At 40.2% G+C, this 13,790-nt stretch overlaps 1 long non-coding RNA gene and 1 pseudogene across 1 annotated transcript in view; one reads left to right on the forward strand and one right to left on the reverse strand.

Moving 5' to 3' along the window:
- Positions 1 to 870: 870 nt before the first annotated feature.
- LOC114091721 (uncharacterized) overlaps positions 871 to 13,790 on the reverse strand; it is a 61,490-nt gene continuing 48,570 nt past the window's right edge. Inside the window, exon 6 of the long non-coding RNA XR_003582535.2 lies at positions 871 to 1,307. This is a non-coding gene — a long non-coding RNA (uncharacterized lncRNA). The remainder of the gene's footprint in view (positions 1,308 to 13,790) is intronic.
- On the forward strand, positions 10,123 to 12,123 carry LOC114091719 (F-actin-capping protein subunit alpha-2-like; annotated as a pseudogene).

The raw sequence follows: 13,790 nt of genomic DNA on the forward strand, positions 1-13,790 counted from the left end.
TGAAACAACAAAAGCAGAGGCCCTTTTTTCCTGAAAGCTTGGTCCTTGTGAAGCCAGATTTAAAGTTAGGTAGTCAGTGTAGTTAGATAAATTGGGTCTAATATCGAGTGAAATCTAAAATGGAGGCCATGTTGAGAATGACTCAGGGAAAACACAGGACAACTCATGGAATGTTAATGAAGTCCCGAAAAGGCCCTAGGCCAAAGTCCATCCCAAAGAAGTGTTAATGAAGTCCTTCCTGCTCAGACTACTTCTTTGGCCCACCTGTGTCCCACCCCTCGGGCCTTCCCACCTACATTCCATCACTGAAAGAAACTATAAAATGGAGAGACAACCCCACTTCCACGGATTCCACCTGTTGGGTCCCCTTCTTCCTCCGGGAGAAGTCTTTTCTGCTGTCCTTTAATAAACTTCTAATTTCTACTCTGACCTTGCCTCAGCGTGCTTCTTTGGTGTTATTCTTCAACATTGGGGAAGCAAGAACTCGTCACCGGTCAACAGCGGTAACACTTGTTGTTAGCACAAAAGGACCAGATGCAAACTTCGTGAATCATCAAAAGCCTTTATTCAGGAATAGGGTGATGCCTCTGAAAGACCCACTTTCCCAGTGGAAAGTGATCTACTGGCCAAAGGTGGAGTTCGTGCTTATATAGGTTACACTGAGAGGTAACTTAATTATTGACAGAGTGTGTCTAATGGAGGGTCTGGGGTCAGCGGTCAGTATTTATCTCTTTCCCTCCAGGATCCCATTGTACTGTCACAGTGAAAGGACTTATTTTGGGAAAAATCAATGCTTTGGCTTCTTTCCAGAGATGGCCAGTCTAGGCTTTAATGGATATTTCCTGCCCAGCGCTTGTCTTATCCCTGGGAAAGAATATATTGGGAAAGGATGAATGTTATCAATGTGTTGACTTCTTCCTCATTCCCTCTCCCCGAGCCACACTATTTTGGGGGTGGTCATTTTCCACATCCAACACTTGTCCCCAATGTCAATCCAATAATGAGGACATCGTTTTGAGAAAAAAGAAAAAGGTTTATTGCTTTGCTAGCAAAGGAGAAACACAAGGGACTCCTGTCCCAAAAGCTGTGATTCTGCCCATTAGCAGGAACAGGGAGCTTTCAAAGAGGGGATTCAAAGACTACTACATTCCACGTGTTCTCTGTTGGAGTTGTCATTCACTTGTTAATTGGGAGATAGTGAGTTCTTCTGGTCATCCCTGAGGTCTGGATTACTTTGTTCCTATGGTGGGTGTGTACTGGGGACAGATAACTCTGCTTAGGATGAGGAAGAAAGGTAATCTTGATTCCTGTAAGATTAGGGATGGGGAGAGAGTAGGGAGGAGAAGGTAGAGGAAGAGAAAGAAACATGTCCATTTTTAAAATAAGTTGCAGAGCAGCAAGGGTTATAGTCAAAGCATAAAGTGAACCACTGTCACACCCTGAAACAATAAAAAGCCAGCATTACAGGGTTAAGATCTACTGCAAAACTAAGGCAGCTGCAGAGACACTGAGAAACTGATGTGACTCCATTTTTGAGAAACCAGCCTCTACCTCAGAGCAAAGCCTGTCCAAGGAAGGGGGCTTGATCCTTGTCCTTGGAAAAACCCACAGAGCACTCCTAAGCACTTTCCCATCCTGCTGAGTTGTTTATCTACAAATAACAGGAGAGAGCTGCTGCCCCAGATGTCCCTGACTCATTCAGGCTAGGTGAGGACCCATAGCAACCTCTTAGCAACCACCAATCAGCATGAGACAGGGAAAATACCTGGGATGCCAGATGACCTGTCCCGTCCGGCAGGACACATCAACGTGGGCAGCGAACCTAGATGGGGAGGAATGAAGGGACAAGAGACACAGAAGGTGACAGCAAGACAAAAGTTCTGATCAAGCTGCAAACTTTTATTGCTCACACAGGGGTATTTATATGGTGGGGATGGGGAAGCTCTCTTATCGGCAGTTGCTGGATGTCTGCACAAGGTGAGATAACCGCAGGATGTTTCAGGAAGATAGGTTTCAGGAAGATAGGTGGCCGCAGGATGTCTCAGGTGAGATAAGTAGCTGCAGGATGCCTCCCAGGCAGGATGTCTCCCAGGGGGCTGTCAGGCTAATCTTTGAAGGAGAATTTCCTTCTAGTCCCTGACATCTTCCCCCTTTCTTATATAAAATATTTGACCATACCTTATTGGCCATGTTTTTAGGGGGTGATAGAGGCTCTGTTCCTCTAGAAGGCTTTAGAATATCTCCTGATCCGAGCGAGCGTCTTCACTAGGAGATTTCGTGGTGGCCTTGGCATGTTTTTGGAGGAGACGGCTTTGAGGGGGGAGCATGCCAACCGCCATGCACCAGAGCGTGTCACTCAGAGGTCTTGGGTTTTGGGATCCGTGGATCCATCCTCCTGCAGTCCTTCCTGCACCCTCTGTCATTATGGCCTAACATCCTCACTCCATGGGTGCGTCCTCCCCCAAGCGGAGGGGCCCATGGAGGAGCGAACCCTTATGGCAAGGGCAGAAGATGGTTGGTCAGAGCTGTTACTTATACTTTTATATAAGAAAGAGAGATCTGTGGGGATGTAAACTTAAGAAATAAGCCTGAAAGAAGGGTAGAACATCCTTTTAAATGTTGGCAGCGCGGTCTTCCATCTCCAAACGGTGATAGTGGACCTGTATGGGCTTAGAGGCCAAAATATTAATCTGTTCTTTAATAAATTGTACCAGCCTGTTTATAATGCAGCGTCCTATGGACACCATTAAAAGCAAACCCAACAAAGGGCCTAATAAGGGAAGAAGGTAGGGTAAAAATCCATTAAGCCCAGTCCAGAGGGGATTTTCAAATAGTTCCCTTCGTCTCTTTTCTAGATCTTCTTGAAGCTGCTTAATTTTAGTGCGTACTATGCCTGATTTATTGGAATAAAAGCAGCATCTTTCCCCTAAGGCCAAGCAAATACCTCCCTGGTTAGCTGTCAGCAAATCTAAGCCTCGTCTGTTTTGAAGGACCACTTCTGCCAGGGAGTCTATTTGGTCCTGTAAATCTTTAATAGTTCCTGATAGAGTTTGTACATCATCTATAAGTTGTTGAGATAGGCGACGGTAAGAGTGTATAGCCGTGCCTAAGCCAGCTGTACCTGTGCCCACAGCAGCTGTTATTCCAAGGCTGGCAAGGAGTGGTAAGGCCTGTATTGCCCGCCTGTGTCTTTTGACTAAGGTGTCTAGGCTAGGAATGGGTAGAGGTTCATCTCCTGGGACAATAGTTATATCAGGGAGTAATAAGGCAAGAACACAGCCACCGGTCCAATTCGCTGGAAGCCTGGGGAAGGCTGAGTTTCCTCCACACATAAAAACTGTGCCATTGGGGGGACAAAGAGATGGGGTGGGTGAGGAATAATTTTTTACTGTTGAGCAATTTCCAAAGGAAGTAACTCCAACATCAATATCATAGGTATTATTCTGCATCGCGCCTAAAAGACATGATGTAAAAGTGCCTATAGGCTGTACTTTAAAAGGAAATCCAGGTTGGCATGTATTATCATTGTCTATGATAGAATTAATAGGAACTGCCATAGGCATGATTGCCCCTGTTGTCATGCAAAGCCAGCAATCACCAGCAAGGGTGGGGTTGGAATTATTAAGCAAGGAGAAGGTAGTTTCCAAAATATCTAATGTATTGGTATCTAAATCTGGGAGCTGGGATTTAGGCAGCATTAAGGGATGATATGTGAGCTCAGGGATTTGGGGTTTCAAAAGTTTGATTATCTGAAGATGCTTGACAGCATCAGTGGGTCCTCCACCATCAGAGACCCCTGTAGGGGCCTTAATGGGCCAGCAGGAGGGTTTACCAACAGTGCCTTGGCACCCAGCTTACTGTAACTTGGTATATATGCCTTCTCCTCCCCGATCAAAGAGGAGGGGGGTATAATGAATAGTGGTCCCCTCTGCTGCATGAGTTTTAGTTAGGGTGGCTTCAAAAAATTGTTCTCCCTGCTTGTTAACACAAATTGAGGCTGACGCATAACAAGAGACATGCATCGCCTGGGTATGCATACAAGTTGCAGAACAATTTTGGAGAGCTTTACTTGTACTGGGGGGAATAATCTTTGGCTTGTTAACACATACCCATTTAGGCTGATGAACTCAACCTCGGCATGGAGGTAAGCCACCTTAGTCACGCAGTCAGCAATCTGGGTCCAACTAGTGGGAGCCTGAGTCCAAGATCTTCCCTTGCATTCGCAGGGGGGGCCAAAAAGGTACTCCCTGATGTTGGAAGGTGGAGGGCTAAGGCCTCCGTATACAAACCTGTTCAGAAGTGCCTTAAGCAGGATCCTCACACAGATTGTTGGCTGCATCTGCAAAAGAGGAAAATTTGTCCTCAGGGGGAGGGCCTCCGTCCCTGGGTTGAGGTAAGTCATTAACCTGTTTAACCAGGTGTTCTGGTAACCATCTTGGGGCTGCTTGCTCTTGGTCCAAAACACAAGCTGAGCCTCGTCCCCAGATGAGGACAGGATCTGGGCCTTTCCATTTATTTGTAAGGGGATCGCGCCACATTACAGGTGGGCGAACAGAATTGGACGAGGGATGCCAGTGTCTGTCTGCGGCCGAATGGCCTTCACTGTCTAGGGTAAGAAAATTAAGGGCAAATAATGCATGGTTAAGGCGATCCCAAAATCTCTGTATTTTAGAATATTATCCTTTAAATAGGTATCTCTTAATTGCCTTTAAAAAATATGATTAAGGTTATTTCCTGTGTAGGGAGCAGTATATAAATCTTACTGTATTTTTTATGGACAATAGATCTAGTCAGAGAACTTATATAATATCAATGAATTTTTTTTAAGTTTGTAACTTTTATTGTTTAAAATTAATATATAACTTTAATTTGGAGAACCTTAATCTTAATAAAATGTTGTGTTTTTTTTTTTTTAATTTTATGATTATCTAACAAACAAAATATGTAAAAATTAGTATCTCAGTGTCTTAGAATCAATTGATTTTAGTCTCTAAGGACAATTGTTAAAATCGGATTTAAGTTAGTAGTTCAATATACTTAAATGTTTAATCAACAATGTGAATTTATTTACCAAAACTAATCTTTGTCTTAAACAGTAAGAATTATTAGGCAATAAGGATCTTACTTTAAAGAAATAAACTTACTGCTGGGGATACAGCTCAGTTAGTAGAGTGCTTGCCTCACATGCACAAGGCCCTGGGTTCAACCCCCAGCACCACAAAAAAAAAAAAAAAAAAAAAAGAAATAAACTTACATTTTAATAGGTTGTTTATCATGTCAAAATATGGACAAAATCTTAGCTCACATTAGTATAGTTAAACTAGGAAAAATAGCCTGAAATACCCTTAAATTAATTATAGTCAGTTTAGTATATATAAATCTCTTTTTTAATCTTTCTAACTTTTTACATCATTTGTTTAGATAACAATATTAACAAACCCTAAGTAAAACTTAGGAAAATACTTTTATCATTGAAATATGAATATAAAGACGTTGTTTTACCCAAAGATGATTTCGTTCTTCTTTTTAGGATCCATGTGTGCTTTTTCTTTGTTGAAGCATCCTTTTCTTTTAGAAAATTTTTTCGTTATACTTGGAACAATTTCTGAAAACCTTAGAATCTATAAACAAATTACTGTACTTGGATAAGAAATATCAATGAAAATATAGTTAAAATCCTATGTCTATTTTGTAGACATAATTATAATTATCATCTTATGAGTTTGAACAGTAACTTTGAGAATTAGAAACTACTTGAAGATTGTATTTTCACTTAAAAGCACATTTATCTCAAATATCTGTAACTGAAAAGGCAGAGTATCTGATAAATGTAAATACAAAACATAAATTATGGGTTTTCTGTTGAAGAAAAACAATTAGGCAAATATATATTAACTAATCAATTAGGCATGTGTTAATTATTTTATAAATTAACAAATATAGATTATCTAAATATCTTAAAAATATATATATTAAGAATAAGAACATAACTTATAATTGTATTAATTTATGTAACCACGTGGTTTTAAAATATTTGGATCCATTTTAATTTATTTTTAACTAGGAGTGCACTCTTCTATGTGACGTCACTTAATGTAACTGAAATAAAATCCTTGTTGAGTATGCATATTTATTTTTTATAGTTAGGAATGAGAATAAGGATTTTTTTGGTCATCACAGGAACATTGTCGGCTTTGTTCCTGTGGCGAGCAAATGCATCCTCATAACCTCCAAAATTAAAAGTAAAATATAAAGAAGCATGTTTGATCTCTCATCAATAGAACATTATTTAGTAACACAACTATAGAGAAAAGTCAGGTTATTTAACTCAGAACTAACTTAAATTTAGGGCTGCAACATAGAAAGCTGTGGAATTAAATTTTGTCTGAAAAAGATATCTTTCGTTAGCATTTACAGGTAGGCATTCTTAAAAATACATTCTCTGAACAGCTCCGGTAGAAATCTGAAACACAGTAGTACAGGTTAGTGGCTGGAAGGCGGGACTAGAAGTCCCATCTGAGTGACTGTGGAAGAACCAATCGGAAGTGTGGGAGGTGGGACCAGGAAGCCTGCTCTTCTGGCCGGTCACCCCATGGTTACCAAGGTGATGCAAACAACATGGAGTCCGCTGCCCATTTTTGGGGCAAAAGTTCCCCAAGTTTTCCTAGCCGATTGCATTTTGTTTAATTTTTGTCTGCATTTTCCCCCGCCTGGCCAAGATCCTACTGCGGTAGCAGCTTGTTCTGTCTCTGCGACCTGCGGTTGCAGCTCATGTACATCCTGCACTTTTTTCTGTGGCACGTGGGTGCTCCAAAGGTTTTTTAGCAGCAAACGCTAGCATTACCATCAGATCTTAAGTTAGTCTGTTTGGCATTTAGGTCAAGTAATTCAAAGGTTAAAAGCACTGCTGGCCGCAGGGGCTAGGACCCCATAGCAAGCAGCAGCGGCTAAAGTCTCTTGTCCCCAGTGGCTGAGTTACAGCCATTCTGATTCATAGGACAATCATGTAGTAAAAAGGTCCGGACATACTTTCTGAGTATTGACAAAAACAATAGAAAATTGAAACTTATTTCTCTCCAGGTAAACATCACATTTTCTCTCCCTTTTTCTCACTCTCCTAGCGCAAACTTCTAGAACATTAAGGCCAAAAAATATCTCTCTCTTTTTTTTTTTTAAGCTTTTTTTTTTTTTTAATTAATTAGGTTCCAGTAAGAAAAGGTGGGAACAGGTACCTTTTCTGGGCCAAAGCATTCATAATAATCTTAATAATAATAATAATAATCATCATCATCATCTTCATAATAAGTCTCCTACTCTAAGCCATCTTTTACCATCAATGGTCCCTTCAAGGGGAAACCATGGACATAATTCTCCTATGTATGAAAAGAATAATTTTAAGTCCTTTTTCTTAACACGTGCCCCCCGTGTCTTGAGGGCCTCCTTGAGGCCTGACAAAAACAACTCATGTGACGAAACTGCTTGTCCCATGGTGGGTCACTCACCTTGCGTCGTCCTCACTCTCCTCCTGGATCTGTCTCTCGTCGTGTCTGCCGAGGCGATCTCGCGCTCCCGCTTGGCCAAGTCTTCCCGGAGGACGGCGTTCCCCCTCAGTCAAAGGCTCGAGCCCCACACTGGGCGCCAAATGTCCCGTCCGGCAGGACACATCAACGTGGGCAGCGAACCTAGATGGGGAGGAATGAAGGGACAAGAGACACGAAAGGTGACAGCAAGACAAAAGTTCTGATCAAGCTGCAAACTTTTATTGTTCACACAGGGGTATTTATATGGTGGGGATGGGGAAGCTCTCTTATTGGCAGTTGCTGGATGTCTGCACAAGGTGAGATAACCGCAGGATGTTTCAGGAAGATAGGTGGCCGCAGGATGTCTCAGGTGAGATAAGTAGCTGCAGGATGCCTCCCAGGCAGGATGTCTCCCAGGGGGCTCTCAGGCTAATCTTTGAAGGAGAATTTCCTTCTAGTCCCTGACAATGACCCTCCCAGTAGTTTATGGTAGTTGATAACATATTGGGAAACCATGTAGTTCAGCACATACTCTCCTGGTGGGCTTAAACCAATCAGTTCAAAGGAATCCCCCTCTTGTACTAACCAATCACCCTTACCCAACTTGTTTCCGCCAGTATATGTGCTAATCATATTTTAGAGTTGTTTTATGATTTTCCCGCAGTGTGTGATGATTTGCTAAGAGATGGTATGATGTAAGTGAAGTCCCTCCCTTCCCCAAGAGTGTATAAAACTGCTGCAAACCCTGGGCCTCTCAGCATCACCAGTTGCTGTGTGCGCGTGGAGGACCGAGCGAGCTTGCAGTAAACACCTCTTTGCTGCTGACATCAATCATGGTCTTTTGGGGGTCCCAAACTGGAGCATATCAATACCCCTCTTCAAACACCAGTTTTTTCAATCATGCCAGAAATATTTTAGACATTTCTCTCAGAGTAACAGGCATGAGTTCATTGGAAGGAATGGAAGAAAGACAAAGGGACACTGTCAAGGGAGAGAGTGGGTCATCCCAGAGAAGAGAAGAATGGCATGCTTCTCCTGCCTCCAGTTTTATTGGTCCCAAGGAAGTTTCCAGAAAGTCTCACCCAGGTCCACCTCCTGACTTTTGGCTGGTGGCAAGATGATGTAAGATTTTCGAGTTCACACTTCCCCACTACCATGACAACTCTAGGTCACTTTGGCCCATCCTGACTGTTTCTAATTGGAATCTGTTTTGACATATTTTATGGTTAGGGAGAATTATTTCCCTGAATTCTGGGATCTGGTCTACATAAGGGTCACAAAATTTCCCTTGACCCCTTCAGGGTAACTTGTGCTCTTATTGGCATTTGGGGCCAGCATTTCTCCTGCAGATAACAGGTAATTTGTGAGAAATATAGTATAGCCTGTCAACTTAAGTTAAGCAAGGCTGCAGATAAGTTGCTCACCAAAAAGGAAAATAAATGGGCTGGGGTTGTGGCTCAGTGGTAGGATGCTTGCCTAGCATGTGTGAGGCACTGGGTTTGATCCTCAGCATCACACAAAAATAAATAAATAAAACAAAGATATTGTGTCCATCTACAACTAAAAAATGAAAAAAAAAGAAAGAAAGAAAGTGAGGGTAAGCACAGTGAGACCAGTTTATACAATTATCTCTTAACCTCATGGTCCCTCCCAGGTCTTTTTCTATCAGAAGCCTTGAGGAACTAAAGGGAGAGCTCTAGAACAAGACTGGAGAAGTAGGAAAAGTCTGTATCAAACAGCCATGGAGTCTTTGAAGGAAAATTTGAATTTAGGAAGCCAGGTGTGGGGGCACATGTTGTAATACCAGTCATATGGGAGGTGGAGGCAGGAGGACCTCAAGTTGGAGGTCAGTCTGAGCAACACAGTGAGACAGTCTCAAAAACAATAATAACCAAAAAAAGAAATTTGGAATTTCCTCTGATATGCATTGAAAATCTATTATCAGATATTATTAAAGAGAGTGATACTTAAACTACATTTTGAAGATTATTCTGGGTGCAGTGCACTGAATGAATTAGAGGGGTAAAAGAATAAAAGGGAGTTAAAAAGGCTTTTTACCAATCCAGGTGAGAAACTATCAGGTAGCTAAAATCAAGGTGGCAACAGTAGAGATGGAAAGAACTGAACAAATTAGAGAGATAATTAAAAGCAAAGGAAAAAAGGTGGTCCCCAGGCTCCTGTAAGGAGAAATAGGCTGAATGGTAGCGTTACTTGCTGGGATATCCAAGGGGAAATGTTGAATGTCCTGTTGAAAATAGGAGTTCAGAGGAGTTTTGTTGGGGACATATTTGCCCATAAATGACACTGAAGCCATGGATGTGGATAGTAACACCCAAGAGGAAGCATAAAGTAAGAAGAGAAGGCAGCCCAAGGCTAGCTCTTGAGAAACATGGGTGTTAAAAGACAAGTGAGCCAGACATAGTGTCATCTCCCTGTAATCCCAGCAATTCTGAAGGCTGAGGCAGGAGGATTGCACATTTGAGGCCAGCCTCATCAACTAAGCAAGACCCTGTCTCAAAATAAAAATAAAAAGGATTGGGGGCAGAAAAGAGGAAGTCAGGTGACCGCTGCAGTGGCCGCCATGGTTTTTGCCAGAAGGAAGATGGCAGACTTGGAGGAGAAGTTTTCTGATTAGGAAAAGGTACTTATAGCAGCAAAATTCATCATTCATGTCCCTCCTGGAGAATTTAATGAGGTCTTTAATGATGTTTGGTTACTGCTTAATAATGATGATCTTCTCAGGAAAAGAATAGTCCATGCATTTGCACAGTATAAGTTGGACCAGTTACTCCAGTAAAAACTGAAGGTTATGATCATGAAGTATTGATAACAGAACATGGCAACTTGGGAAATGGAAAGTTTTGGGATCCAAAAAATCACAATCTGTTCAAATTTGATCACCTAAGAAAGGAAGCAACTGATCTAAGACCTTATGAAGCAGAAAATGCAATAGAATCATGGAGAACTTCAGTAGGAACTGTTCATCAAGCTTACATGAAAGAACATTACCCAAATGGGGTCTGTACTGTGTATAGTGAAAAAAATCAATGGACAGAAAACCATTATTGCATACATAGAGTGCCATCAGTAGCAAGCAAAAAAAAATTGGAATGGTTGTTGGAGGTCAGAATGGAAGTTTACAATCTTTCCTTGGGTCACTCAGGTGGTTGGCATCTTGAATGTTCAGGTTCATTATTATGAAGTGGTGAAGGCGTTGTTCCCCCTCCCACTGAAAGTGCTGGCAAGGCCACACTTGTGAGAAACTGAAACCATGGGACCCTTTTTTATGTAATTGGGACTTTTTATTTTTATGCTCATAAACCTCACAGGAAACATGAGTATACTTATTGCTAAACCAAATCAAATTCTAGATGGCCAGAACATAACAGGTGGTTCATGCCTTAAAGGCTGTCTTACTATCTCTCAGGACATTGAGGAAAAAACAGAAAAATCTCAACAATCATTCTGGGAAAAGCTACAGGAACTCTAGGCACCACAGTTGATTATATCAACTAAGAATCCAAGCTCATATCTTCAGTCTCTCAAAAAGCCTAAGCAGATAGTTATTATGTCTATTGCACGAAGTCCACCATATGTAGCCTATTTGATTAAGGATAGGTTATGGTATTCATCCAGGGGAGAAAAGGCTAATAAAAATATATTTCTCTAATAGACTCCTTCACCTTACACAGGGATTTATGATAAGCACAGTTAATATCGGTGGCAGAAGGACTGACGTACAGACCCTTCCTTTTAGTTAAAGATTACAAAGATTTAAGAACTGGCATACTTTGACTAAGGAACAAAGAAACTTTCTGAGAAAGCAGCTTAACCAGTTTTAAGGGAATAAATGTGTCATTAATTAAGGTTTTATAAGATACATTTTTAGAATAATGTTAGAAATATTTTTAGATTCTTGGGTTTTTAGCTATGGATTTTTTAGATGCTTTAAGAATATTTTATAGATTTTAGGTTGTTATAAGTTCAAGACTTAGGGGACTTTTAGATGGGATCTTAGATTAGAAAGAAAGTACAGGTGTGCCTTTAAACTTAAAGGTTAATGACAGGTTAGGAGACACAGAGTCTAGTTATGTAGATTGGCATCTGTTAAACAAGGAAATGTTACATCCTGGGAAAATCTGAAAATTGTAAATTGATTACACATTTTATTAACGATTCTGTACCCATAATGATAAGAAAAAGCAGAACAAAAAAGGACCCAGAGAAATCAGTTTAGCACTCTCTCTGAAGATTGCTCCAACAGAAGGACTCCTTGTCTCATTCCTTGTGCCTACGTCACTCACACTTCAGGACTCCCTGGATCCTGCTAGCTTAGGACCTCGGCAATGAAAATGGTAATGTTCAGCTAGTGAGTAGTAAAGATATACAAGATTACCTAACAGAGGTGCAGACAGCCAAAGAATTTATGAGGTTTATAGAAGCTGCAGAAAATGAATACCAGATTGTCATCAGTGAGAATTATCAGACAATGTCGGACACTATTTTCAAAGCCTTATATCAACGGTTGCCAGTTACACGTACTAAGATTGATTGGAATAAAATGCTTAGCTACAAGATTGGAAAAGAGATGCAGAATGCATAAGGTGAACATTGCATGACCAGATCATTTTAGTGTCTTTGTGCTTAATTTTTTTTTTTTTTTTTCCCCAGGGCTGGGATTGAAGCTCAGTGGTAGAGTGCTTGCCTAGCATATGTGAGGCATGGGTTCAATTCTCAGCACCACATGTAAATCAATTAATAAAATAAAGGTCCACTGACAATTTTTTAAATATTTTTAAAAAATTCTTTCCAAAGTATTCAGTCAAGCTGCCCAGTCAACATTGGCTATTGCCATTAAAAAAACACTGCAATTAATTAGTTGGTGAGAGCACAAAGCTTAGCTAATCAACCAGTATTTTTCATTTCTTTTGTTCAAAGAGGGCAGAAAATGAGTTAAGAATTTCTTACTTTGTTATTTCTTCCTTTCTTCCAGTGAAAAGATGATTCCTCTAGTTTATGGTTAAAAGTTTTGAAACATTTCAAAAATACTTTATTTATTGTAACGGTAAAATTATCTTTTGACTTATGATATGGGTAACTTTTGATATTAACCCAATTCTTTTTAATGGGGTCAATAATGGACATTCTACTTTAAGGTGGTTGATACACTTAGCCATATATGATGCTAAAGAAATTATCTACAATTTTCCCTGTCACCTCTTCCACTAATGTAAGATTGAGATTTGAGGGAAAACATTTTCTCCTATACCAATTGTGTTAAGCCTATCAGTAAGGTTATTTAGTGAGTTTAGTGTTCAACTAAACTTTTTTAAAAACAAGGCCAAGCTATATGCATCTAATGTTTTTTTTTCTTATGATAGTTACACAAATCAGCTTGAATTCCATATGTCCCTGAGTTATTTTTAGCATAAAGCCACAAATATATTATAACAAGGCAAGTTGTAATATATATCATCCTGAACTCATGATATATAAAGAACTCAAAAAACTTAATAACTAAAAAACAAAATAACCCAATCAATAAATGGGCAAAGGAACTGAACAGACAACTTCTCAGAAGAAGATATACAACCAATCAACAAACATGAAAAAGTGTTCCACATCACTAGTAGCAATTAGAGAAATGTAAATTAAAACTATATGGACGTTTCATCTCACTCCAGTCAGAATGGTAATTATCAAGAATACAAGTAACAATAAATGTTGGTGAGGATGTGGGGAAAAGGTACACTCATACATTGTGGGTAGGACTGCAAATTGGTGCAACAACTCTGGAAAGTAGTATGGAGATTCCTCAGAAAACTTGGAATGAAACCACCATTTAACCCAGTTATCCAACTCCTTGGCATATGCGCAAAGGACTAGGGATATAGATCAGTGGTAAAGTATCCCTGGGTTCAATCCCCAGGGGGAGGGGGGGAAGATTGTATAGGTATTTTACAAATTTTCACTTAAAGATCAAATTTACTTGCTTAGCCTAAATTAATTTTTAATGTTAGCCTTATTTTTTAAGTACATAACTGTTATAGTTAAATCAACATCCGGGGGTTTCATAAATTGACATCCAGACCGCTCATATATAACCGAATCAAACCTTTATTGAAGCACACCAGCAGCAACTGACAGGGAACATAAAGTCTGTTCCAGATCAGCCCCAAACAATTGCAAGGGCACTCCTTTTAAGCTTGAAAGCCACAAAAGGGATATTTGGGTGTTTAGCCAATGCAAGCAAGTCAAGTTACAGAAGTG

This window comes from Marmota flaviventris, chromosome 3 (assembly GCF_047511675.1).
Source record: "Marmota flaviventris isolate mMarFla1 chromosome 3, mMarFla1.hap1, whole genome shotgun sequence".
In the NCBI taxonomy this organism is placed as follows: Eukaryota; Metazoa; Chordata; class Mammalia; order Rodentia; family Sciuridae; genus Marmota; species Marmota flaviventris.